General features: G+C 41.4%; 1 protein-coding gene across 27 annotated transcripts in view; it reads left to right on the forward strand.

Moving 5' to 3' along the window:
* Positions 1 to 26,977, forward strand: part of NRXN3 (neurexin 3) — a 1,418,420-nt gene that overhangs the window by 117,656 nt on the left and 1,273,787 nt on the right. The window lies entirely within an intron of this gene.

Genomic DNA, 26,977 nt, shown 5'->3' on the forward strand with positions numbered 1-26,977 from the left:
TTGGGGTAGCACGGCTCACTCATCCATTCCTAATCAAAGCTGTCAGCGACCTGAGCTCACCAGCTCAAATTGGATTAGCTGTTCGGGAGTGAAGGGAGAGGTTAATTGATAAATTATAAATATGTATCTGCATTCGGTTCTCCCCTCTTCCTCCCTAACTCTCCAGCCCCTGTCTTTTGAAGCTATGTGCTGTTGCTTCCTGCCAAGATCAGCTAATAACAGAAGTAGGAAATGTGAATTCTGGCGTGAGGAGGTTGAAGAGAGGTGGGGGCGGGGGGAAGGACGAAAAGTTATTGAAAACTCCGATTTGATGACTAGTGAACTGGCCATCTCATTTGAATTTCACGCTTTTCTGGATTTTAAAAATGTTGCATGCGGTTACCTTGGAAGCAGCCCTGTACTTTCACTCTCGGGTTGGTTGATTGCTTATAACGTGTATGCTAATCACAGGTGGGTTTGTTCTTAGAAATCTGTCATGAGAACCCTTACATTTTTGGGGATTTGGTATGTTTTGAAATGAGGTGGAAAAGGAGGATGAGAAAGAAGAAGAATTGAAAGGGTACATCTGGCGGTGACCTCCACTTTGCTGCCTTCTCTACTCAACCAGAGGCTGCCAGCGATCTTTTATAGGCAGAGCCACCAACCTCTGCCAGGACTCGACCTTTCTGAAGCATGTGGCTCCATGTAACCTGTCCCTCCTCCCACTGGCTTCTATGGGAATGCATTAGAGTCAGTCTCCCTTCCTTCTCCCCCCACTTACCCCATCCCTCTCCTTTCCCTACTCACCTAAAACATCCCGGAAATGTTTTTAGTGCTTTTAGGTTTTGTGCGTGTGTATCTTCGTTCTCTGGCTGCTGCCGCTGACGCTACCTGGGTGTTTCCTGTGCCATTCATTATGCCGTGTGCTTTCTGCGCCTTGTATCACTGAATCCTCGGAACTGTTTTATGGGGTGGGCGATGGGTCAGCCTCGCTTTACAAATAAGTGGAACAAGGCTGAGAGAGTGTACTAGCTGAAGTCCGATGGCTACTAAGTGGAAATGAAACCCAGAACCTGAGCCCCTAACCACGACTCTACACTGCCCCTCTTGGATCCAAGGATGACCTCCCTGCATACGCCTCTCAGCTACCTCTCTGGCACTGACCTGTCTCAGGTTCCAACATGCCACTTTGCACTCTCGGTAACACATGTCCATATAAATATCCCACCCATACTGTCACCTCAGTCTGTCTAAAGTCAGCCTCCTCACCATGTGACCGCAAACCAGCTTCCTTATTTTGGTCGATGGTGCCCCATCCTCCTTATCCCCTGGAATAAAACCCAGAAATTGCTTTCTATCCCTTCTCCTTCCTGAACTTGGCTATTTCCTGGCGATCAGTTGAGAGAGATGTCGAGATTCTCCTCCTGAATGTCTCTTGCATCTCTACTGTCAACACTGTAGTTCAGTTCCCACTTAGCCCTTATTAGATAAGTTGCCCTGGCCTCATTAGTTTCCCATTTCTATCTCTTCCAGTCTGCCCAGTAACCGAGACTGTTTAAGCTCCGCTGTCCACCGAATGGAGTGCAGGATTAGCTATCGCTTTCAAAGCTGTCCTTGATATGGTGCTATGCACCTTTAACCTTCTCTCCTGTTAATCTTAGATGCAAAATCTCTGTCAAAGAGGACACTGGATAACCTTACCGGACCTTTCCTTGTCTCTAGCTTTACTTACTTTGTCTCTTCTATAACAACCCCTACTCCCCCCTTTTTTCCCTGCCCAACGCAATCACGCATAGATTTCATCTCCTAGTTGATGCTGTTCTTGAATGCTCCATTCAGAGATAGGCTCTCCTTCCATGTATTTTATATTAAAGTTATGTAGGAATTGGACCATTCTCCTCACTCGATGGCAAGAAGACAAACATATTTATTTGTTAGTGTCCAGATGTATCTATTATAGTGGGTTGCATCTGGAAGGGACTCAAAATCTCTAATCCTTCTTATCCTGCTGTCAGTCATCTTCCTAAAAGTGAAAATAAAGCAAAATTAAAATTAAATCGGATCATGTAGCTCATCTGTTCAAAAGCTTTTGATGGATTCTCATTGTGTGCTCGTTAACGTGCCTTCCCAGCTTTATTTTCTACAATACCGTGGCCCACGCAGCACGGTCACCTCTGCCAGAGCCCCTGTCTCCTAAAGTCAGCTCGCGCTGCCTGAATTCACATTATGGTTTCCTGCCTTCTGTCTGTTGCTCAAGCTCTACCCTCTCGAATGTCCTTGGAACACCCTCCTCCTGCTAACTCTCTTTTAGGGCCCAGGACTCCAATGTCTCCCAGACTTTGTGCTTCTGTGTGAGGTACCTATGCCGAGGTGTCTTGAATTAGATTTACTCGTGTGTTTCAGTCACACCCCACCCCTCCTTAAGGAGCAGAGGCCGTGTTCTGGCCATCTCTGTCACCCGCGCTGCACTTAGCTCAGTACTTCGTACAGAGTTGGACACCAACTTCTGCCCCTTACCACTACCCTTATTACCCCAATCGGCTGAGCAAAGGAGCTGCAGTGGGTCATGGAGTAAGACTAGGTGGTCTGTCTGCAGTTCCCTCCTCAGCGAGGCCTTCTCTTGACCCCATGTGTGCAAGTGACAGAGGGAAATGGTCATAGATTATGCCAAAATAAAAGTGGGAAAGGTTTTCGGATTTACTGTTATGAGCTTGTCAAAGAAACAGTGCCTCAGATTTTGTCATTCTTTAAAGTCTAGTGATGAAGCAGTAAACTTGTAGTGGAAATGCTTGTGAAGTTAAATCTATAAAACCAAACAAGGATGTTTAGGCTGGAATAATAACTACCAGATTCAGGAGACCATTGGATTGCGTTGAGCCAAAAGCAAATGTGCCTTTACCTACAAGCGGCTGACCAAAGGAGTTATTCAGTAGCCAACAAGGAACTGGTCAGCTTTTTTGACCTGTTTCTGACAGCTGTGTTTAAGTGTTTTGGCCTCCATCCCCCTTTTCTTGTTAATTTGGGGATTGCCCATTTGGAATTAAGTTATCAAATACTTTCCCTTAAAACTGAAATTGGAGTAGGTGTTACAGAATCAAATGCCTACAGAGGCCTGGTAGGTATCATCAAGAAGCAGGTCCCGTCGTAAGAAAACTCCTAGTGTAAGATAAACAATAGAGAGTGGTGGGGACTGTGACAAACTGGAGAGCAGAAATCTCTCCAAGGGCAGCAGCCTGTATTCTGCTCCAGCTGATTGCTGCCATGCAAGCATGCATGCTCAATGTCACCAGGTCCTCAGATAAGTCAGACGTGGATTTTATAAAAATGTTGGCTCATGGCATCTTTCTGACTCAGTATGGATGAATAAACACACACACACAGAACACACACATACACACACACACACACGATTTGATTCACGACCCACAGGTTTTTGACTTTTGGCACAAGGAGAAAGGAGGAGTAAAATATATTCCTCCAGTTCTCATTGGTTGTCAGTAGCTGAGGAAGTCATTGGCAGTGTGCTTGATTAATTTTCTCTTTGTCTGTAGCAGTGGTCAGGGCACCCGGAATCTGTTCTACTATTGGCACTAATTCAGAGAATCCAATTTATGTGTTAGGTGAAGTTGGTTTTGTAGAGTAGGGTGGGCTTGCTTAGGGAGAGTAAGACAGTGTTGAGAATGACTGGGGAGAGGGGTAACTGATAGCTTCAACAACTGCCAAGAACTGGCAGAATTTTTAAATAGTGAGGATGGCTGAGGACATTTAATTTTTTTCCCCTTTGGCTATACAGAACTCTTTATTTACTGGACTAGCTAGTGTTGACCCTAATTCTTCAGAATTTAGAAACCCCTTCTAGTTTGTTTATGTATAGTTATTCCCATGTAGATTTGACTATTTGCTTTCCAATGCTGAATTAATCAACATTGGCCAAACTGGAAAGAGGTAATCAAGCTACATGAATTTGAACATGATTTCATATAGATTCTATTTTGCTGGTAATAACATTAAGAAAACTGATCTGAGGAGTTGAGCCCCCTCTTGGCCCTGCTAGGACTCGAGAGCCCTGCAAATAAGTTACTGCTTTGATAGCCAACTGTTCATGCAAATTAGTAAATGCAGTGCCAGCTACTAATTATGAAAATAAACTCATCTGTGCTCTATAAATATCTAATTATAATAAAATAGGGGCAATATTACATTTCCATCTCTTGTCTCATCTGTTTCTCATCTACCACTGATTTTGTCCTCTTGACAATGAATAAAATCACTTTGTTTTTTAAAGGAATCTGTTTTCCATGTTTTTTTTTCCTTCTAATGTTTTGAAAGTCTGCAGGGGGGGGAATAGATTTATTTTAAACATAAAAAGTATAATTGCCTGATTTTAACAACTTTGTGTTTTCAACAGTGATGTCTTCAAAATGGTGCTTTAAAAATATGGGAATGTTTTTTTTTTTCCTTGTTTAGAAATTTTTATTGGACACTAAAGACATTTTTTTAGAACAGTTGTTTCTTGGAGCATTTTTAAAAATACGTAAATGTGAACTGTAGATTTATTAGTAAAATGTGCTATGGATCTATGGATCAATGGGATGATTCAATTAAATTCTAATTGATAATACATAAAGGAAATATTTCTCATATTTCTAAGCACCACATTTATTTCCTTCTCAATTATCAATTTGGACTTATTGATTACACATAGATTTTATGTCTCGCTCTCTCTGCGTGAGTGTGTGTGTATAGTAAAACACTTTCACCTCGAAGGCGAATAGTGATCTACTTGTATGGGCTTTTGCTTATCAAGCTGAGTTGGCTAATTTTACAGGATATGTAATTTTCAACTGTAGATTTTATGTCTATACATATAAACTTGACTTTGATAGCACCTACAGGTAAAGGATGTTTTAAATGAAATTGTTTTATCTTTATGACATATCTAATTTATAAAGAATTCAAAACAGTAGCATGATGAAAAATAGCAGAACAAGTAAAGTGCACTTCCGTATGTGCTTAGGCTCTTATACACCATGGAGCGTTTCTCAGGCATGTGGAGCAGTGTATTGTGTATCTGGATATAGGTACAGTTTCTCCACATACTTATTAATAGGTTTATCCTGGTTGAGTATGTTCTCACATGTGGCTTCCATCTGTAGTATGCTGAAAATAACACCTTCCAGGGTGATATGCGTCTGAATTTAGCAGATTGTCAGCTTTAACATTTGAAAGCAATGTTTATTCAGCATTCAACAATTATTGACAGAGAGCCTTGATATGTCTGGCCAAGTGCTAGGTGTTTAGGACACAGGGCTGACCAAGCGAATATGTGACCCTGGCCTCTAACACCTGGCTAAGAGTCCATAGGAGTTTGAAAATGGCTTTCGAATGTAACAACCACCTCTCCTCCTGAAGTCTTAGGTCAATTCTGTTTTTGCCTTATTAGTATGTATGTAGTTTCAAAATTAATGTTATTTATTTTAAAGGAAACTGTCGGGTAATAATTCGGTTAGTCAAATTACCCAGTCTTTAAATTCTCAGAATCAGTAAAGAGAATGTGCTTTGTATATGAACACACAGGGAAATTTTCATTTATTCTTTTATCTATTTGTTTATCTTTATTGAGGGATAGTACACATCATGCAAAGTATATAAAATCCACACTCTGAAGAGTATAGCTGAGATATTTTTTAATCGATAGACACTCATGTAAACACCGTCCAGACTGAGACGTAAAGTATAACCATCCCTTTATATGTGCCGTCATGCCACTTTCTGCCATTTGTTTTTAATAAATACATTTATTCTCCCCCTCCCTCCAAAATTGTGTGTATCCATGTAATCAGCAGGCAGGCTCCAGATTGCTTTAATTTTCATTAAGTAGGTTGAACTTTGTGCGAGAAGGAAGCACTGCGTTTTTCACTGTATGTAAATAGACACAAAAAGGTTGCGCTTGGGTGAGGTGTAGCTTTGCCCTCTTTTTGATGATGCTCAGGTTTCCCTCTGTACCAAGAGAACATCTAATTGATATCTTTGGGTTTTTCCCTTTTTCCTAAGTCATTTAGTGGCAAGTAGACTGAAGAGGTAGAAAAGACCACATGCTTTGTAAAAAAACAGACTAATAACACTTTTTGATGGACGTCTGATTTTAAAAGTGCCACATCTTTCATTAAAATTTCTGTGTAAAGTGAGGGCAGATGCGGTGACATGAAAGCTAATGCAACTTCCCCGTCTTGACATAATAACAATCACAAGAAACTGGAGATCCCAGATGGCAGCTTGGCCTTTGCCATCCTTTTAATAAGCTACTAACTGCTAATTATTTCACTCTTTTGGGCAAGTTAATTTACTGTTGACTCTTAAAGAGATACTGCTCTTTTTTCCCTCACACCACAAAAAAAAAAAAAAAAAAAAAAAAAGCCTTTTCACCTAGAGCTGTGACAAGCGCTGCTATGTAGGCTGGAAGTTTTCCAGCTGATGGTAACAACGATGGCAAGTATTGGGTGGAATGTCGCTTAATAAACAATATTTTCTTGGATTCTTTGAATAGAGAAAAATTTTAAAAAATTGCCTCAGGATCCATTGTGTGTGTGTGTAAAAACAATAGATCAATAGAGGGAGAAGATCTAAAATTTGGAGCCTATTGAAGAGTGAAAGAACAGCTGCCTTTGAAATGGTTGCTAATTCTGACAATTAATGCTGCTTTGTGAGTGTGCGATTTTCCGTGATAGCAGTTAGGAGGGATGATGGTGTGTAATGGCTCATTTCCTAGGCTTTATGGTAATGTAGCATAGTGAGGACCAGAGTACTGAAAGAGAACCAGGTCCCACATGTTCTGGAGCCTTTTTTAAGTAAAAGCCTGCAAAACATTCTTTTTTCTGTACTTTGACTTCCTTAGGATGGTTTTATATTTTAGCACAGACACAGATTATTAAATGAGTGACGTGCAAGTGGGCTTGGATGCATCAGGAGTGAGTGTTTGGAAAAGAACCTTGTTTGCGATGAGCTGTCTGACAATCAAAATATTTACTTTAAGATAAGCTAATGACTGTGCCTTGCAAATGCCTGCAGATCCATTATTGAAATGAGAGTCAGTACTTTGGCTCGATACCATCCAAAAATAAATCACAAACCTCAAATACTAGTGTGTGTGTGTGTGTGTGTGCGTGCGTGTGTGCTACACTTCTCTGAAAACAAAATGTGTGTCAAACAATAAAGGTAGGAAAATTTCTCAACCTAGTTTCTTGAAATATGTAAATTGAATTTAGTGTGTTACTGTGATTAGTTGCTTCTTGATACTGCTGTTAAGAATTGCTACGTGGCCTAAAATATGCATTGAGAAAACACATTCTCCAATTTTTGGTGATAACTCTGAACATGAACTTGATAATGTGAGTTTTGTAGTCCACTATCATATCTATAGTGATTTGTGTGCTATGCAGTTTGATGGGAGGACTGTGGAACTCAAGTACTAACCATTTGCTTATTGTTTTAAGTCTAGAGGAACTGGAGATGTTCTAAATGTTATCTATCTTTAACACTAATGTATCATCTGGTTTCAAAATAGCCCCAAGGAAAAATATGTGTAAATTTAGAGAAGTTTTGTCATCTTTCAGAATCTGATATTATATAGCATGTTCAGCCAGATTGCCATCTTCTGAAAGAATTTTGAGAAATGGTAATAATGTTTCAAGAAAAAAAAAGTACTGGGAAAAATAAGTTCTTAACACAGGTTTTAAAACAAAATAAATATTGTTTTTGACCATAAGACTTCTCAGAGCCTTTGTTATGACAAGACAAATTATGAGACTCTAAGAGAAAAAAATGTAGTTTTCAGAGTTATCCAAATTTATTTGATGTAAAATCTTTTATTTTTTTTCCCCGTAATTTACATCTTGGATGAAATAGCTAGAATTAAAACTAGTGTTCAGTTGAAAAACTTTGGACGAGATAATCCTAAAGTCTTTTCCAAGTCGATATTACAAGTCGTAATGTCTCTAGAATTTGAAAGAGGCGTTTGGATTGGCTTCACTCAAGAATCTTTTAAATTACATTTTCTGTTTTGATTGGGAATAGTTTTTTGGATGGGTTAGATTCAATAGGGAAATTACTGCTTCCTGGTAAATTGAGTAACACAGATGTTAACACAACTGCAGTTTAAAAGACACTAGTCTTGTTAAAACACTTCCAGTTTGTATTACCTAAGTGCTTAAGTGGATATCCATATAGTGCGTGCATATAATACTTCTGAAAATGGCCAGGAAGAGCTGATCTCAGCATAAGATGAGAAAAGTACTAGGAACTTTAAGTCTTATTTACTTTGAAATTTGGAGCAGTTCAACAATCATCGTGATTATTTCTCCACTGTATATCTAAGGTCGTTCATTCCATCACTGAGAGTTTTGGTGATCAATGGCTTTTTTTTGAGACAAGTGAACATGTAGGTGAAATAAATTCTTCGTGGTAAGAATTAGTTGTGCTTTGTATAGAAATCATTGTCTCAGCTAAGGATTTTGTGGCCTCTGTCTTTGCAAGCCTGAGGACTTTGCCCTATTTATGTGCTGTTCCTTCAGTATGAAGTGGCTGCCATTGATCCACCTGCAGTAGACCATTTGCCTGTGGCTATTAATCTGGTCATGGAGATGTAGCTTGCTGAGCCAGCCATACTCTCCCTCATTTTCCCAAGTGGCCAATAATGGGCATTTACAAATGCCTTGGCCAAAGTTATTATGTGAAGTTCCCAGTTCTAAACTAATTGATCCATGTGGCATTTGAGCCTGGAAAACCAGATATCCAGGTGTGAATTATTCTAACTCAGAGTCAGCACTGTGGAATAAAAAGGAGCATTGGGATAAATGTCAGAAGACATAGTTCAGGGTGTTGGGAAAGAAAACGTGGTGAATTAAAGTACTAATGTTAGTGCCTGACACTCACGAGCTAGGGAAGCTTGTTAAGCCTCATCATCCCAACAAGTAAAATGGCCCACGGTAATACTGCTCACTTTCCAGAGCAGCTGCAAAGAATCATTGAGACAATGTATATAAAAGGCTTATGCTAGAGCTTGGATCTAATACGAATAAACATTAGTTATCATTATCATAAATACATCTTATCAATATCATCATAGGTCTGGGAACTTTGGACAAATAAATCAGCCTTTTTACCCTTCCACGTCTTTACCCGTAAAATGCCTATTTGATAGGTTTGCTCTGGGTGATAACTGACATCATGCAGGAGAAAATACTGTGCAAATTAAAATGGCACTGTACAACATGAAGGAATTAGTAGCCCATGAGAATATAAACTCCACAAAATCAGGCATGGTATCTGTGTTGTTCACCGTGGTATAACTAGTACCTATAACAGTGTTTGCCTCATAGAGGAAAAGACTCAGTAAATACTTGTTGAATGGGCAGTAGGAATCACCGAGCTAATAACTCTTAGCAGAGGTCAGTAATACCAACAACCCCAAGCTTCCCTGTGGCACTAGTATACTTTCAGTAGAAAGTCTTTGGGCACCTCCATTGCAAAAGGGAGCAATTGGCCTCTTCCTTGTACGATAAAAAAAAAAAAATGCTGATAAAACCTGTTTGTTCTTTAGGTCTTTGATGGATGTGTTCGCTCCCTTTGTGTGCACAAAGAGCTATGGGATTTCCTTATAGTAGTCGATGAAACTATATGAGCCATGAAGACAACAAAACTATTGAAGCAAGAGTTACTTTTTAAAAAATGCTGATTTGCTTTTCCAAATCTTAGAAGTATATAATTTCAGAGCCCAAGGGAACTTAGAATTCCTTTAATCCATCCTACTGCAATTCTGTGGATGTGCTGAGAAGGCATGAGCACCGTGTTTGTCGCCACGCTGATGATTCCTAGCGATATCGGGGTTGGACCCAGACCACTGACTTTGCCCTGCCCCCACCAAGTTGCCTCTAAAGACGCGACCAGGTTATCTTAGTCATCTTCACTGCGAGCTTAGCATTCATTGTAGATCATCCAGGGGCAGCTGAGATTATTATTAATAATGTCATGTACGAAAGTTTCGAGAAATATCAGAGTGCAAGCATGCTTAAGTAACTGACTGCCCTGAGAACTGATCCAACCCTGGCTTTCGAAGTTGTCAGTTAGTTCCCCTGACTTTCAGGATTTTGTAATGCTTTGTACCACGTACGACTTCGCATGTCGACTGCTTTATCTTAGCTAAAGTAAGATAAGGACACCAGTTGACTTTAAAAAGCTTTTATAAAACACCAGTTTGTTTTTTTCCTTTTTACCGTCCCATGTTGACAGTTTATAACAGAGTGGATGCCTGTGAGGAAATTCACTCGAGACTGATTTTCAAACTGTTGCTTAATCGTTTTCTTCCTTTCTTTAAGAATAGTTCAGTAATTTTATTTACAGTTTTTTAACTAGAAAGGAAAATTTATTTTCTCTCAAGTAAGAACGCATTTACTTTCAAGCCAACATCATTTGTTTTATTTAAAAATAAATTTTTCTCCATCAGGGATTGCCCAGGGGTCTGATAGGTTAAGTTTAGCGTCTTCCATAAGGCACCTTTGGGGGATGTTGATCAGGACATAAAATTAGTCGTTAAATTGTTGGGAAATAGCCTTCCTTCAGACTGTTTTGATCACAAGGGCTCTCAAGTGTCAAAGACATTTGGAGAACTGGATAGATAAAATGCATGAGCACTAAGCTTGTTTTTCAGGGTAGAATAAATAAATGTGTTTTCTACTATGTGCTCAGCTTTGATAGTGATTTGTTAAAAGGAAAAAAAGGCAATGATATTAAATATTTACAAGAGTGATTTAGTTGTATTATCTCGTGCTCTGAATCTCTGTGTAATAGTGAAATCAGCTACTGTTGGAATAAATGCCATTAAGCCAGTGGTAGTGTGAAGGTCACTGCCTAGGCAAGGTTAAAGTAATTTGTGAAGAATAATGATTTTTGTCAACTTTCCAGAGCCCTTCCTGTTTTTTTCGGCTCCTCTCCAAAAATAATAGGAAAAAAAAATACATTTGAGGATTCACAGGCTCACTCTCTCTTGCATTCTTTATGCTCTTTCTGTCTTACCCAATAGCTGGAAGCTTTTCATGCATTTTCGTTTCATCCATTTAGTGGACAGAGACAAGACTGTTCTCCCTGGAGATGGGTCGTTGCGTTTCTGTTTACTGGCTCTTCTGTGGGCCCTTGCTTGGCACTTTGTTTTGGACATGAGGACCAGAGTCTCATCTTTCTTGGAAACAGTTTATGTTAGTCTGAAATGCTCCTTAAGTTTCTCTACCAATTCCTCCTGTATCTAAAGCAAAGACTTTTTAAAATTGTATTTCCTATATCACTTTAAAGAAATCTCTGAATGATCGCATGACATTCTCCCCATTTCACAGCCAAGAAAACAGAAGTCCATGGTTAGAAAATGAGTTACCGAACTAGTGGCAGAACCAAGTTAAACTTAATTTGGCCTAACCTCAAAGCCTAAACTGATTCTATATGACGTACCATCAATTCAATTAATTTTACTGAACCTCAGTTTTCTTTTCTATAAAATGAGGATAATAAATATTATTATAGGATATTCTTAATAATGCATGTAAATAACATCACCTATAAATAATATATTGGTTTGCTTTTAGTAAAATTGAGAATAAACTAATACATGTTAAGTATATAAAAAGAGGTCTAGCTTTTGCTACAATTTTAATAATATCTTCTCTCTACTCGACTGTAACACTAAAGTATAATTGAATTTAATAAGCATTTAGCACAAGGAATACACAAAATGAATAAAAATCAGTTTTTGATTGTCAGCAGAGCTCACAATGTAGTAGGAGGAAGACACCTGTGTAATGAATTCCAAAAGCTAAATTTATATATTTTTTTCTCTTGTCTTGGGCTTTGTCTGTACCAAGTGCTACTTAAAATGTGAGAGTCTTTTTCTGGAGATAAGTAGTTTCCTGTGGGATTGAAATATTACACTGGCATCGTGATGGCAGTTACTTGAGGCTTGTTTTCTAACTAGTCTGTGTTTAGTTGATCCTAAAATCCAGAAAGTAGGTTTGGAAACGATAAAACAGAGAGATACAAGAGGGAGTTGTATGTGCGAGAGTAGGCTAACTGCTATGACAGATAATCCCCAAATCTCTGTAGCTGAATACTAACGCAAATTTATCACAATTTGCAGTGCAGAATGGCGGGTGGTGTAGGAGGGATCTCTGTTCCACATCATCATCAGGTACATTCCATCCTGTGGCTCTGTCATGTTCCAGAATCTCCTCTATCACCGCATTCTGTTGTTGGAGTGGGAGCTGGGGAGTGGGAGAGAGACAGTGCCAGCATGTGATAGGGGGAATTTTTTTTTTTTTATTTAAAGGGTCAAGCCTAAAAGTAGTGTGTTTCACTAACTGTGGGCCAGAACTCAATTACATTATCCCATCTAGTTGCAAAGGTGGTTGGGAAATGCAATTTAACTGCGGGTCCAGGAGGAAAGGGAAAGGGGTTTGGTGGATACACTGGCAGTCTGTCCCAATGGGTGCGTTGTATTCTACTTATCCTCTCGTGTCCTGCCTGTTAGCTTTCTTTTATTTACCTTTGCTCACACAAACAACGTACCTCCATGGTTTTTATGACATGGAAGATTCTTGCCTAGTCCTTTTTCTATAATATACATGTATGTATATGTATTTAATTTTAAACTAAACTCTATAGAGTTAGAGAAATGTTTCTCAAAGAATCAGCCAGGGAACTTGTGAAAATAAAAGCTTTAAGTTGTCACCTTAGCACCACAGAATCTGCAGGTCTAATAATTCTTATGATCAGGTGAGTTTGAGACACCTAGTGTTACACAGCAAATTTCAAGGCCGAAACAAATCAAAAAGGAAGTGTACAAAACTATGAAAATTATTTCATTGAATTTTATCTAGTTTACCACAAGTGTGGCATTTATCTTAGTTTATAAACCTATTTGTTATACATGAATTTTTTGGTAATTATTCTCTTAATTTATGTGATTTCATCTCTATCTTGCAAAATCAAAAGCTAGAAGCATGGTTGGGATCTTAACCTGAGTTGATGGAGTGAGGCCAGATGCCTGATTCAATAAGATTTTATTTTATTCTGATCACTATATCTTTTTTTCCCTTTTTTCATCACCTAGCAAGGATACCCTTGGTTAACAGAATTTTCTTGTTGCAGTAAGACAATACATAGGAGTTCATGTTTAATAGGCCTGCATATTACTTGTGCCTAATTTGTGAATAGTTAAATGATGATGGCCCATTTTAGTTTCTAGATTTGTATTATCTTACTCTATGTATAAGAACCATAAAAACTACAATATTCAGAAATTCATCCTCTTCCTGTAAAGCTGTGTCTTTATCCCTTATAGAGAGCAGTTGGCCGCATTGTACTTTCTGGAATGGGTCTCAGAGTGTGGATAATTCTGGGCGTGTGTATGTGTGTGTGTGTGTGTGTGTGTGTTTTCCTTCTATTTTATCTGCCTCTTTTTGTGTCTTTGTGTGCAAGTCTATGATTACTATTGAGTTTTTCCCTAAATGCCGGCAATTATCTCACAGGTGGAGGGATTAGGAAAGAGCTAGGGGAATTGCACTGAGATTAGAATAAAGCCTCCCCCAACCCACTTTAAATATAGCGAAGGAGGGAGTGCAGACTTGGAGTGGGTGGGCAGAACTGGGGGCGGGCAATTTGCTTCTGATAGGTTAATCCCCAGATGGAGTGAAGGAAGAAATCCCTGATGAAAGAAAGAGGAATCAAGAAGCTAAACTGGTTTGGGGTTGTTGTAGTTTCAGAGAGCTGGGAATGCAAGTAGGCAGGGCAGCCCCTTTCTGTTCCTTTGCAGCTTGTTTATCCAGCCTTTTTTTTTTTTTTTTTTGGTCTGACAATTTATTTTGGAAGAAGAACGGAGCTGGGAGCATCTAATATATGCCCAGGCCAACAGAATTTTGGTGAGACATTATCTTTCTTCCCAGCAGAGAAAGATTTATTAACCTGGTGTGTCAGTTAGGATGCTTTTCAGCTGCAAATAACAGAACTTTCAGCTCAACTGTCTTAAACAACAAAGGGAATTTATAGGCTTAGTTCCTGAAAAGTCTAGTAACTCAAATGATATGACCAGGACCAGTGTCTCGCTTCACCCAGTTTTTGGCTTCACTTTCTTGTTCTTGGCTACCTTCTTGGCAGGCTCTCTCTCTCATGATTCTTGACAGCCATTCCTAGGCTGCTCCTTTTGCTTTTTTGGTTCATGTAAATAAAAAAGTGTAACTCTCTTCCCCAAAATCCTGGGGCGCCAAACTAATTGGATCAGTCCAAATCACATGTTTGTCTCTGAACCAATCACTGTAATCAGAGGGATACATTTCTCTGGTATCTTAGGCTTGAGTCATTTGCCCAAATTCCAGAATTAGAGAAAAGAGTTGGTTTTTCCTGCAGCACATGGGATTCAAGGGGAGGCTGGACACTTGACCCAAAATTTTGGAAATAGGGGGATGGAAATTGTGTAGCAAACACCAACTATACCTGATAGAAGAATTTCACAAATCTGAAGCCAAACACACCTAAGTTCTTCTTAAGGAATTATGAAACTTTGGGCATTTTTCTTTCACCCTCACCATCTGGCTGTCAAGTGGTCCTGTTTCACAAGGTGGGGATGTTACTGGGGGACCAGCAGAGGCTCCATTTGTAAGCAGAGAGCTGGAAGGGGAAAACCATTGGTATCCTGGCATCTGTGTAACCAGGCAGTCAGCATCTTGGCATCTTAGTTCATTGATGTGATAAGAGGCAAGGAGGTATCTGCAGGAATGCAGCGAGTGCCAGGTGCAACTTGCTTTAGGTAAAAACTGTTTCGATGGAGTCTTCTCCTTCGGTCGTGATCTCAGGTCTCTGCTTAGGTCACCTGACTTGGATTATAATCGATAGTTGAGTGAGGCAGCCCTCTAGTCTCAAGTGTGTTTTTAACATAGCCGTTCTCAGTAAATATCTTTTTCTCAGATGCCTTGCCTCATTCATGGAGTCTTTCTTTTTAACTGTTGTTCAATCAGCTGCTGCCCCTTGGCACACTGACCTAATTCTCAGCCTCATGTCTTGTCTAGGCTTTTGAGGTGGTACCTCCCCTCTGTCACTGTTGATATTAGCTCCACCTTGACCTGCGACCACTGTGCTCATTACCTTCCTTACACCCTGGTGCAGGAAGGGCCTTTGGCCAAAGGGGTAGCCAGTGTGGCAGGCAGACCCGAATGAGTCTTAAGGTGCAGTGGCCGGAAGGATGTGGTGATTACGGCCTTCAAACCAAGTCCCACGAGGGCAAAGTCCCCTCTTTAATGGACTGCTGCCCCTTAGCAACAAGGTTGTAACTGACCTTTCTCAGACAATTTAAGGTGCATATGAATCAACTCCACGTCTTGTTAAAATGCAGGTTCTGACTGGGGAGGGTTGGAGTAGAGTCTGAGATGCTATGTTTCTAACAAGCTTCTAGGGGATACCCATGATGCCGCTGGCATATAGACCACACTTTGGAGGAGCAAGGCTTTAAGGCCGTCACCTTGAATGATATGAGAGTGAGGCTATCTGGTTTTTTAATAAATCAGATAGCCAAGGAGGAGGAAGAGCAGCACTTCTTTGGAGGTAGATGGAAGAGCTGGGACTTAAATCTTAGGAAGCGGTTTTTACTTTGAGGCAACAAGGTAGGTGCCTGGTGAAACTCAAGCCTTCTCATCCTTTTTGGATGATGAAGGTGGGGTGATCATCTTTGCCTCTGTTTCCACATCTGTATGAGGTATGATGACCGTGGCTTATTTCCCATGAGCCTTAGGAACATTCAACCACGGTACCTGAGATGGGTGCATAAGTGTGGTTTCATCCTTCCCACCACAAGGAGAGAAACGTGGAGAGCAGCCTCTCCTTCATGCTTCTAAAAAAGCCTGTTTCTGTAACAGATCGCCTCCAAGACATGTTTCTCTGAGTCTACACAATTTGCAAACTTCTCTATTCTATGCTAATTATAATTAATTATCAACAGATAAGAACATATGTGTCTCGGTCCCAAGCCCCCTCCCCGCCCCCTGCTCCGCCCGTATTCCCAAGAGCTTTCCCTTACATGGAAGTGGTTGCTGTAGGTCCGGGAGGCCCACAGTGATGATGACAATAAATGTTCTCACCAACATGGGGCTGAGGTCACAGCCTTGCAAGAGGGCTGTCCTCTGGGTATGACCTCAGTCAAGTTCGTTCCACAAATGAAATACTGGTCTGGCCCCCTCTGTCTTCTGTTCAGTCTTATTTTATCTCACTCTCCCTATTTCCTGTCTGTGTAATTCCCCAGGAGGAATCAGATCTAAACAAAAGCAAAAAGGAGAAAATGCTTATAAAATATATCTGATGATATGACAAAGCAAGATATTTAACTGCCTGGTTGACTCCATTGTTATATTTGGACTAGAGGGAGGAGGAGAGAAAGGGTGGGAAGGCTGCTGGGGGAACACAAGTGAATTGGGAGGCTCTTATTTCACCATTGGTCGCCTGTGCCTGTGTTGGCTAATGGATTTATGACAAAGCGTGGCTCTGATTTCCAGCTGGCCGTTGCCCGGGTTCAGGTGTTTACCTGGTGTCTTCAGGGATGCTGGGCAAACAGCTGTACGTAGAGCTAGTTTTTCATTCCTCTCTGAGAAAGGTGAAAGTGTGGGGCTTCGGGCTTCCCAGGGGATTAATCCAGTGGCAGGAGAGTCAGAGAGAACACACACCACCCGGGAGGGGAGCCCTTGCTGGGATTTTGGTTGTTATTATAGTTACAAATGGAAGTGTTTGAAACTTAAATCTGCATTTAGGCAGCAGGAGGAAAAGCATGGATGGAAATGCCTTATTTATTCCATCACGGGGGTCCCAGACACATGGTGTGGGCGTTAATCTTTTTAGCACAGGAGTCTCTGAGCAGACTAGAGGTCGTCTGTACAAGATCTGACCTTATCTGCTCCTGGCCGGACACCTTGGCTTTGACTAATTTGCCTTGAGAATAATCCAAATAAGACTTTTTACCTTACTGCTCATAAGAAGAATGCGAATATTTACCTAGCATGTGGTCAGATGAGCTGAAAGTGCTTGTGTCTGTGATTTCTTTTAAGCCAACAATTTCCCAGTAGGTTTAGAGGGGGAGGGAAAAGCAGGCAAGGGCTGACGAGCACTGGTGGTCTACTAGGTGTCAGGGGCCTGGGGTGGGTGCTCCAGCTGAATGTGCACCAGCCGCTGACTGCACAGTACCCAGTGAGGGGGCCTCTGTTGTCCCCATTTCACTGATGGGAAGTTGAGGTTTAAAGAGATTTGACATCTCACCTAAGGTCACCCGGCTCTAAATTACCCTTGCTGGGATTCAAGACTAGGGTGCTATCATACCCCCAACTCACATTCTTTCCACTGCCCCGAGGTAGCAGCTACAATAAAAATGTTTTAAAACTTTCCCAAGGCTAAAAAGGAATAAGCAACTCATTCGTGGGGTTACAGCCACCAGTAGAGACAGAACGAAGCCTATCCCCCATAAAGAACCATCGTGTCCCCATTTGCATCCTCCTGTCCTGTTTCTGTTTTTTTCTGGGTTCATAAATATTTGTATGTGTAAACTCAGTTTTGCTCTCCTTCTTTTTCTATCCCCTGCTCTTTGGCGAAAACACTAAGTTTTATCAAAAGTTTCCCTCCAGGCCCTCTGTTAGATTTAGCTTATTCTTCTTGCTGAAACATTTCCGAGATAGTTGCCTAAAGCGAGTTGTGGCAGGTTTAGGTGCTTTGTATGTTTCTGTCTTCAGTCACCGAGCAGGTCCCTCGTTCCTTGGAAGAGAGGGGAGGAGGGGCCGGGCATAATCCTCTGCCCTCTGTGGCTTCAGAGGTTTCAAGATCCCTGAACCAGTGTAGATGGAGGATTGCATTTGACAGTGCTTTGTGTCCTCGTGGTTTCCATGGACTTCAAACCATTGGTGGTTCCCTCTTCCAGATCTATTTGCTGAGTGTCTGTTGTGTGCTTGGTGTCAGAGTTTGGAGAGCGTATTACTGGATAATCTACCTGAAGGGTACCTGAGCACAGGTGAGAGAGGGCTCTGAAGGATACTAGGTGGTGGCTTCTGGTACGTACTTTCTACTCTTGACTTTTCACTTTCTTCAGTGAACTCAAGATCAAACTCCTGTTTCCTCCACACTTCCTGTTCCCCTCTACCGCACTATCTCAATTGGTAGAGTAGCCTTGCTGTTCTTTAAATTGACTCCTGAATTTCACTTTAATGCCAACTGGAAAACTTTATTGAGCCTTTACAGGTTATTAGGGGCTGAGTGCATAGCATGAATGAAATAGGCTCAACCCTTGCTTCCGACTGCTTAAAATCCTTTGGGGAAGACAGCTGTCAAATGTGTAACTGCAAAAGTCCTGGTTGTCAGGGAGAAGCAGCGCGGAGCGCACTGGGGAAGTGGAGCGGGCTTGCACTCCCGGCTGTCTGCAGAGGAGTGAGCATTTCTCCTGGATTCCGCTCTGTTTGAACGTGCCCTCTCTAGCGTCCTTCCTTTGCTCTGGCTACTTTGTGAAAATGCACTCCGGAGACCCTGCACTCCGACAGCTGTGTTGCATTATGTTGTGTAGTCTTATTAAATTTCTCTTTGTTCTCTGATTGTCTCTGTCACGTTGCCCATTTTGGACATCTTATCTTTTGTCGGACAGAAGACAAGTAAACTCTGTATTCCATATGTCACTCTCCCAATGAAACACTTTTCACGTCCCATCTCTTGCAGGATATCCTTACAGTATATAACATCCAAGCTCCTCAGCCTGACATTCAGTATGCCACAGTTTGGCCCAGCCTCAGTGCCATACCATTTAACGAAACCCTTTGCCAGAACCAGGCCATGCGAACTCATAACCCTCCAATATGCCAGGTGTAGTCATATCTCTGGGGCTCTGCTCATTCTTCTCCCCTTATCTTTGATATCTTCTCTCTAACTCCAGGCATCTGTTGAAGTTTGATTCAAGTTTCGCTCCCTCTGGCACACTTTGCCTGATCAACTCAGCTCTTCAGAATGGCATAGTGCTTTTTGGTACCACTCGCTGGCCACTTACCATGTACTGTCTTTTTCTATCATTTATATCTCTCTCTTTGTGTCTCCCCAGCCAGTCTGTAAACTCTCCTTGTGGTGTGACCATCACAATGCCTCTACAGATAGATGCTTGATGGTTATAGGATGGAAGTTGGCTGTATACGATCAGAGAGTGTTGCACAGAGTTTCTTACAGTGCCAGCCATAAACACACAACTAAAGGATAGGGGATAAGTAGGAAATGAAATTGAGGAATTAAATGTGAATTTAAAATTGTATATATCACCCCAAATCTCAAACTGTAAACATAATGAAAGCAGTAGTTTCATTTTTGTGGAGGATGGAGGAGGGTGGTCTTGAGGATACAGAAATTAAGAGTGGGATGGCGGGCGAAACAGAAGGAGGCGAGTTGGAAAGGAACAAAGAGCCCCGTGTGTGGGCTGTGGAGCCCTGACAGCATCTCCCACTGTGTGGCTTGGGTAAGTCAGGGTGCACCTGGAGCCTTGACTGTTAAGGAAAAATGAGGACCCTGCTTTGCCTGCCCTCATCTGTTGGGAGATCAATTGAAAGCAATTTGTAAACTGTGAAGTGCATTGTGAATGGAAAAGAGCGTTGTTACTATAAACGACATAATCATTTATCATCTGAATCCTCCCAAAGCCACACTGTGGCAGGGGATAGATCGATGGACAGGTCTGTTGTGACAGGATGGAAGAGACCAGACTGGCAGGAGCCTGTGGTCAGATCCTGCAGGCCCCACAGTCTCGCCATCTCTGTGTAAATGTTCTTGTGTTAGGAAAGTGCTTCCCCGGGCCTGGGGAAGGTGTGTGGGCCCTGACCTTGCCTGGGACAGGAACAAGTGGGAGGCCAGTCCTAGGATGCTAAAGGGTCTTAATTACCATGGTTACTATAAACAGGTTGTGGAGTATCAGTATGAGCATCGAGACTAGCAGAAGACATGGGTTGTGGTCCCTGTTCTGTATTTGCCAGCTGCATCAAGTACCAGAGAGTGAGTGAGTTTTGGCTACAGTCTCACTTCAGCCTTGCAACAACAGTATGAGCTGGGTGGGCACTAATGTTACTTTTCTACTACAGAGGAGGAAATAGGTTTAGGGATATTAACAGACGAGCTCAAGATAACCAACTAGTGACAAACAGGAACTGAGATCGAAACTCAAGCCTCTCTGCCAATTTGGAGCTCTTAACCTCTATGTTCTGCTGCCTTCAAGCTCTCAGAACCTCTCAGTCTCCTCACTGTACTGTGGAGGATAATGATATCTACCCCGATAACCACATGGGTTGTGAAGATGTGGGGAGAGAATGGATATGGAAGGACTCTGTGCACTGCAAAGTATAAATGGTACATACAATTATTCTCTGAGCTCCTACTGTGTGCGTGGCATTGCTTCAAGTGCTGGGATACAGCAGAGGGGTGGGGGGATAGACAGCCAAGGCACCTGCTCACACTGAGGTAGGTACATTCTAGTCATAATCTGTTAATAGAGGGAGCTGTCAGAAGTGTGAGGGGAAGAAAAAAGGCAGCCATCTAAGAACAATTGTGTTTTCAGAAAGGAAGAAGTCATGTTAATGGGCAGCCATTGCCCTTTAAATCCACCTTCCTTCCCAAGTATAAATAACAAGATCAAATTAAAAGATTAAGCAATGTAAGAAATTTACAAAGACAGTTAAGTAGAGAAAAGCAAAGATAGTGCATTTATAAGAGAACAAATCATGTCAGGATGTTTTGATCATTATAAAAAAGCAAATCGCAGTTCTAGAGGTGAGAAGTATGCAGTGGATGTAGCATATCTAGATTTTACTAAAATCACTGGAAGGAGAAATGGCCTGAAATCTTGTCTGAGAAATTAATTCAAATTGGCCAGGGTGAAAGCCATGTCATTCAGAGTGAGAGCTGGCTGGGAGATGGGAGTGAAGGGTGTGATGACAAATGACCATAGCTCTCGGGATGTGATGGGGTCAGGTGAGAAGACCCAATTTAGCCATCATCACTTAATGATCTGGAAGAACGACTAAGCTCCTGGTAACGATGTTCATACATGATGCTAAATTGGGAGGTGTCACCGTGATGGAAAGAAGCACAGCATAAGAGGACTGCAGTCAAGGTCAGTAAGCCATAGCTATGTAGGCAGGAACAATGCAGGCAAGGACAAATGGAGGGAATTTCCTTGAGGATAGTCCGTAAACATTAAAATACACACACACACACACACACGCGTGCGCGCACGTGTGTGTGTGTGTGTGTGTGTGTGTGTATCCAGTAGCATTGGGACAGCAATGAGAGGCAGGTCCAAGACTGTCCAAGGGTTTATCCTTCCATGAGTTAGGCTGACTATTAGGTGTGGCCAGGAGGTATGTTTTGAAGAGCAGGAAGGTACTTGTGTTTTTTAACAGACATGGTCCTGTCAGATTAAGTCCCTTCCTCTCTCTTTAATGTTATAGTCTTGGAAGCAAAACTACTTTGACTTTCAGAGTGTCATTGACCTACCTGAGAACAGGGGTTCTCATGACATACTTTGTGCACATTTGTGTCCTGGCTCTAAAAACGGAAAAATAATTGTACTTACTTTAGGGGTTTCATGAGGGTTAGATAAATGAAATGGTCCTGCACCATGCCTAGTATATAGTAAGTGCTTGATAAATATTACCTATTATTATTATTTTCATCATCATCATCATCATCATCATCATCATCATCATCATCACCCCATGTGCATGGTCTGTCTTATGGTGGGATATACTAACTCAAAAAGGTAATGGCCTTTCTGGTTAAAGTGGGGAAAGAGGCATCCAGAGAACACAGTTTGAAAACTGGTGGAAAGAGCATAAGGTAGGAGGATCCAGATCCAGTCTCTGTTATAGGTGACCTTGAATGAGTCGCTTTACCTCTTTGTTCCTGTTTCCACATCTACAAACATGTGAGGATGACCTTGATGACCTGTGAGGTCTCTTAGAGCTCAAAAAAGTCATGGATCTACAAAAAAATAAAGAATGAGTTGGGCTTTGTTCAAGTTGTCAGCTTTGGAACATGTCTTCTAGCCCACATCACTTCGCAGACCTATTCTCTATCAGCGGTTGCCACCCATTGGTAAGCTGACTGACTCATACACTTTTAGCACTGAAAATCTTGTATCTAAGGAATGATGCCCCCTTAGTCCTGGGCAAATAAGGACAGTTGGTCAGCCTCCCTATGGGATGGTTGCCAGACTGCAGGAGTGTGGCATGGCAGTCCAAATACACACCTATAAGAACCAAATAGTTCTATTGAACTCATGGGAGCCATCCTTAGGAAGCCATCTAACATTTTTCATAGGGAGCTGCCTTAGTTGGTTTGGGCTACTATCATAAAATACCACAAATTGGGTGCTTTAGTAGATAGAAATTTATTTCTCACATTCTAAAGGCTAGGGAGTCTAAGATTAAGATGAAGGTCCACTTAGTTCCTAATGAGGACTCTCTTCCTGGTGTGCAGATGGCTGCCTTCTTGCTATGTCCTCACATGGTAGAGAGAGAGCATTCCTCTGGTCTCTTCTTATAGTGGTTCCACCCTTGTGTTCTAATTACCTCCCAAAGGCCCCACCTCCAAATATCCTCCCTTTGGGGGTTCAGGTTTCAATGTATGATCTGGGGGATGGGGGGCACACAGACATTCAATCCCTAGCAGGAGCGGGCCAATCAAAGTTGTGTTATCAGGGTAGGCGTTGCAGCCGGAAGTGCCAGAGGATTCTTGGGGCCACTCCTCCTGTGTACATTGAACCAGTGACACTTAATGCTTTTACTCAGGGTTGTTCTTAGCTGCCTCCAGCCTTGACATATTTGTTGAGAGGAGGGTAATAAGTCAGGAGGGCACCGCCGCACAGGCTCAAGGAATGTGAGGCTCCTCCGTGGAAAGAGTGAAATGAAAACAGGAGTTGGTCTTGTTTTCTAGAGCTCTATCTGGAATAACGTGTTTGTTTTTGGATTCTTCAGGGACCAGAAAGGTGACAGATTGAAAGGTGCTGTGAGGGAGTCATCCAAATGATTGACAAGCTAGAGGAAGGAATTGATCAGAAGAACTGAAAGAACAAAAGGCCATGTGGCAGGCTGGGTGCACGTGTTTGCATGTCAGGAAGAGACGGCCCAGGAGGAGGGAGCTAGGTGATGCCAGGCATCCGAAGAGGAACGTGGATGGGGGCAAACTGCTCTAAAGTCAAACATTTTATTTATTTATTCACCATTCACTTACTCCATGTCATGGTTTGTTCTAGGTGATGGGGGCGCATGAAGATGATTACCATCCTGTCTTTGTTCTAGTGGAAGAGGTGGGCAGTATATGCAGTTTTGAAGAGCATTAGTTTACTTGCTAGCTGTGTTGCTCTGGGCAAATTGCAAAAAAAAAAACCTTTCTGTGCCTCAGTTGTCTCATCTGTGGAATGGGCATGTTGGTGTGTTTGAAGAACACCGACGATGTCAGTAAGGTTGGAGCCAAATGAGTGAGGGGAGGGGCCGAAGGTACCAGAGAGGAAGCGGGGTGTATCAGTCAGTGTTCAACAAGAGAAGCAGAACCGCTGGGAGGTGGAGGTTATGGGCACAGATGCTGAGTTTTACCTGTCACAGGTCTAACCCTGCTTATACCGAGGAGGCGCATCAGCAGAACAGCAACAGCAGCACTGTGTGTGGGCTGCAAAATGGCTACTACTTCCCTTCTACCCTACACATCTCCCAAGACTCTCCCTGGGGGTTCACCCCGAGTGGAAATATACAAAAAAGAAAGTTTTGGGAAACCTACGTCAGCCTAGCCAAGCTGACACATTACAAAGCCACCGCAGAAGATGGGTGAGTGGGGGCTCCTAGGAAATCTAGAAAAAAAAATTCCCCATGAGACTTTCTTAATCATTCATCACACAGACAATGACTCTTCCATTAAATCACCCTGTTTCTCAGGGTGAGGTCCCTTCTGTTTTCCAGCAGTTACCCAAGTGACCAGATAGTAACTAATAGGAAGGAGATTTGATTCATGTTCCCTGGGGTGGAAGATGTTAGTCACATCAGTCATCATTAACTATAGCATCATATTCAGCAGTTTGATGCAATAGAATTTGATTGACGTAATTATTTCACGTAATGGAAATAAAAACTTAAACGAGAGCTTGGCTTGGGGGAGTTAAAAAAAAAATAGCTAATGCATGTGTGGAGACAACTATCCAGCTAAATTTGATCATCCATTTGTTTAGTCATTTATTCCACAAATATCCGTGCTCAGAACAGACACATTAGTGGGCTAAGTATGGAGGTGATACGTATATTCTATAAACACTGATTGAACTTTCACTCCTCAACACCAAGCGTATGGAGATGGACCTTGATATCAAGAATTTTCCAAGTATATAGTTTTAGTCCAGTACAAGTAGAAGTATGCACAGGGATGGCGATGCCACCAGCAGTGTATTTAAGCCCTCTGGGCAAAGCAGAAGGGCTCTGGACAGCAACATCTCTGGGGGCTGGGAAATTCTACCCCAGGGTCATTTACAGCTTTGAAAACCAGAGACCTTTTTATGCTCATCCCACAACTTACACAGCTTCTAGTGACTTGTCTTTTCACAGGAAATATTCTACTCAGAAATGGTATGTTTGGCAGAGGACTGTTCTCCTGCAATCTTTGCTTTTGTCCACATCGTGTTAAAATAAGAGAGCTTCTGATTCAGAGGAATTATAAAAATAATATAGTAATTACAAAGTTCACTTTTGTGACTCACTTTGCTCTAAATTATGGCACACTACAGAGAACACTTCACGAAGTTAAAATCCCACTTGCTGTTTATAGTTTGTAAGTGTCAATGGATTCCAGTTTTTGAGGTTGAATCATTTGGCAACATGGAGTTTGGGGTGAAGGTGGGTGCGAGGCTGATGACAGTTTTCAGTGTTTGTATATGTCTCTTTAAAAAGTAGGAAATAAATTGAGTGATTTGTCATGACTGCATCATGTGTAATGCTTGATCACAGAGTACCTTGTTTTGGATTTGTATTTATTTTTCCCCCTCACGCTCCTGTCTAATTGCCCTCTCCAGAATGGAGGCTTCCACTGCCTTTTGGCTTCATTAACGGCTTTCATTTTCATTAAGAGCTTTGCGCTAATGGACTGTTATAAAATGCACAGTTGTTTCTTGCAGTCACCGCCAAATGACTCTCATCTACTGACAGTTTTGTGCATTAGGCCAAAAAGAAGGAGGTGGGGGGAAGCCAATGGGAATGAAGGAGAAGTATCCAAACACGAGATCTACCTACTTCCATTTTTGAGGTTCTTTAAGGAAGTTGAGATCAGTTTCTGGAATTCTATGAGTGTTTCTATCCACTCTCTTCAAAGTGCCTCTTGGTTGGCAAAAGGAGTGAATGAAGAGAATGGGAAGCCTATTTTTCTCATAATATTTTGGAATTTGAGAGTTGTTGGGAATAAGACTTGCAGAGGCCTCACAAGAAAGAACACTGATAATGATAAGATTTCATTAACTTTGATCCAAACACACACATACATCAGTTGATTATTGTCCTTTTGAGCATCAGAATACTTGATGCTAATTGGGCTGTATTTGGTGTGCTGTCCATTATATGCAGAATTAGACTCTTTTCCCATCCTCATCCTCTTTCCTGTTTTCTTTCTGATCCTTTCTTCTCCAAAACACCAAGAAAATTATTCCTCTCATTTCATATATAATGTGCCTACCCAAATTTTCTCTATTATATTTATTACATTAGTTTCAGAGCTGGTTTAAAACTCAAGTTTTTAATTTTCAAATCTCTGCTCTTTCCGCAGCATAATTTATCTATTTTAAATAAGATAGTCTGTGTGGGTAAAGCCATCATCACATAATGATATACTTGTGTTTCGTTTGAATTTATCGCATCTCTTGCACTTCACAGGAGGGAGCAAAGATCAGCCAATAAATTAATGGGCTGATACATAGAATCAAGGCTTAAAGTCTTTACGGTAACTAATTATTAAAATCTTTGCAATTAGATATTTTCGTTACGTACTTTAGATATTAGCATTATCTGATTAATATCTTTGCAGATGAAATGATAACATAGACTCATTTGCCAGTAGTTCCTCTTTCCTCACTAAATACACACCCATTTCCCCTTATTAAATAGGAGGTATTGGTAAATTTCCTAACATTCCTTAGTTTCACGTTCTCAAATATTTTAAACATCGGAGCCAGCATCTGTTTGCTTTTGTGATCATCATGCAAATTCTAAAGGGTCAGGGCTCTGACTCTTATATTTTATGCAAGGTATTTGGCTCGTTATGAGCCCATAATGTCAGATAATAACCACAAGGATTTACAAAGCCCAGTTTGAGAAAGGTCACCAAAATGTATAAGTTGACTTTGATGGTGGATCCTGTAGGCTTGAAATGAGGATGATTAAATCTTAAACCTTAACTAAAGTTTGAAAAAGCGTGGCTGTATTTGAGCTTTAAACGCCCTGGGATGATCAGCCGTTAAACATATTTCTCAGTTCAGCTACTGAGTATTGTCTTTAAAAGTACTATTTAAAAAAAAAAAAAAAAGAATAAAAATTTGACCTCATCAGTATTTAAAACACGTATAATGGGATGGAAGAAAGATAATATAAGATGAAAAGACAAATTTGAAAATGTACCAAGATCCCAAGATGCAAAGCATTCTTGGGCTAGAAAGGGCAGACCACACGTGGTACTCCCAATCTCAGCTACAAAATAGGCAGAGTGTTTGCCAAACTTTTGGAAAAATCTTTGTTCCCAGAAAGGGCCAATAATGATTACCTGCAATCCAGAAGACTGTGCTCGAGGGCTATTTCCCGGGACAGGTAGTGCAGAGTTCCAGGATTTGTGGACTGAGGAGCAAGCACTGTTCACTTTCCAGGCAAATGACTGGAGCTGGAGGCACCTGGTC

This window comes from Rousettus aegyptiacus, unplaced genomic scaffold (assembly GCF_014176215.1).
Source record: "Rousettus aegyptiacus isolate mRouAeg1 unplaced genomic scaffold, mRouAeg1.p scaffold_m13_p_3, whole genome shotgun sequence".
NCBI lineage: Eukaryota > Metazoa > Chordata > Mammalia > Chiroptera > Pteropodidae > Rousettus > Rousettus aegyptiacus.